The sequence below is a fragment of the Lepidothrix coronata genome, unplaced genomic scaffold (genome assembly GCF_001604755.1).
Source record: "Lepidothrix coronata isolate B3197 unplaced genomic scaffold, Lepidothrix_coronata-1.0 Scaffold1316, whole genome shotgun sequence".
Lineage (NCBI taxonomy): Eukaryota > Metazoa > Chordata > Aves > Passeriformes > Pipridae > Lepidothrix > Lepidothrix coronata.
In genome coordinates, this window is record NW_016691496.1 from 1 (window position 1) to 1,900 (window position 1,900).

General features: G+C 45.3%; 1 long non-coding RNA gene across 1 annotated transcript; it reads left to right on the plus strand.

Moving 5' to 3' along the window:
- The first annotated feature begins 162 nt into the window (after positions 1-162).
- Positions 163-1,691, plus strand: LOC108510554. Its single transcript, XR_001878837.1, has 3 exons — positions 163-218; positions 689-828; positions 1,591-1,691. It is a non-coding gene; the product is annotated as an uncharacterized LOC108510554 (long non-coding RNA).
- Positions 1,692-1,900: the final 209 nt, after the last annotated feature.

A 1,900-nucleotide genomic window follows, 5' to 3' on the forward strand; every position in this document is an offset into this window, starting at 1 on the left:
GCCACGAGTGTTCTTGTACATTTGGAAGTGGAATGTCTGTGACCAAATGTTTGCAGGATTTGTGCTTGACAACGTAACAGAAATAATTAACACATGTATAATAGCCCGTTTATCCACTGTGGGGTTCTTCTAAATACACAACTTTTTTAATTTATATTTTCTAGGCAGCCATACTGAGTATTAAGCTGAAATTACAGCCAGATCAAGATGTGGAGAAGGTGAGTCATTTCCTCTGCAGGTTCCTCTGTCATCAGATCCACCTTTTGTTCAGCAGGACATCCATCATGCTGCCTTTCACTTGAGGCTTTACTTCATTCCCCAGAAGTACCTATTGCATTGATGATGCACCTTTCTTTACATCCAGGTTAGGCACAGAATGTATTTCGTTTGACCCCATTCCAGCCTCCTGCCCTGTGTTTCTGGCTGCAGCCTCTGTTACAACAAATCCTTGCTGTGTTCAGCACTAGGGTGGAGGTCAGTGCTTTTGCTGCACTGAAGCTTTGCTAATATTTGCTAAAACGTCAGAGCACTCTCATAGGCAGCACTGGTGGGCTAAGCAGGGGGTTGGGACTTGCTCACTGTGTCTGGGATGCAGGGAATGGGACAGTCCTCTGCTAGGATTTAGTCATGGACCTTCTCCGTGCCTTCCGTGGGCTCCGTGGGGATCAGAGGTCTTTTCTTATCCTAGATGTGCATCCCACTGCTGCTCCAGGATAAAGCCAATGTGGTGGAAGATTATGTGGGAGAATATCCTGAGCTCCAGAGCAAGCTCCTGCAGATCCTGGACTCGTGGTGTGAACCTGGTGTCAACATCAGAGACATCACAAGGTAGAAACACTTCTTATCTTTCTGAACAGCCAGGCCAAGGTGCTGCCAGAGCACAGTGTGTTCCCTGGTTGTCTGTCTGCAGTCGTGTCTCAGCGTAAGGCAGTGCAAAAGATTGACTTTGAGCTGAGGAAGGGGAAATTCTGGTGTCTGTGCCAGAGCCTTCTCAAACGCCCCGGCCCGCAGGACAGAGGAATTGTTGCTCTTGACAGATGCTCCGTTCCTGCCAGGAGCAGGAGTGCAGTGAAACCTGTGCAGCACATCCCAGTTACAGAGCAGTGTCAAAGGGAGGCTGGAGCAATCAGCCTCTTGTGCTCTGCTGCAGACAAGGGTGAGTTTCAGTATCGGTTGTACAGGTTTGGCAGGAAGATAATACTGTGATGAAGTGGCAGAAAAACAAGAGATGCAAGTGGTTAACCTTCATGTGCTTGTCAAATTGTGGTGTGTGTTTTAATTTCTGACTTGCCTCTCACTAGAATAACTCCTGCCAGTCACAGACCCAGCAGCACAGTCAGAGTCACGGTGTAGCTGCAATACTTGCAGTCTTAGCTCTGAAAGAGAAGGAATTGCTCACTTTCTTTAAAATGAACTTCTAGACTTGCTTCAGTCATTGACTGAAATTTGTGTGGTTGTACTGTTGGCTTTTTGATGTACCTTGTCCTTACCAACACCAGCAAACCCCAATCCCTCTGCTGTTAAATATCTGCTATTTGGAAAACATCCTTTAGGTGATGCCACAGGTATGTATTTCTGATGTTGTTACAGACCATATCAAGGCTTGTCCAGATACAAACCAGAAAAATTTAACCACAGAACACTCAGCAAGCTGGTCTTCAGGCTCCTGGACCGATTCCACGTAGATCCAGGTACAAGATATTGCAATATATTGTGGAGTTATGTCAGCAATAAAGAACACACAAAGTCAATTTGTCTTCTTCCATGTTCATCAAGGAATTTCTGCTGTCATTTATCTTGGGGAGTTTCAGTGTTTAATTAATGATCCTGAAAAACAAAGCTGGTAAGTTATGGGAATTATCACTTTGTGCTGTCTAAGAATGAAGTGCTGTTGACTAAT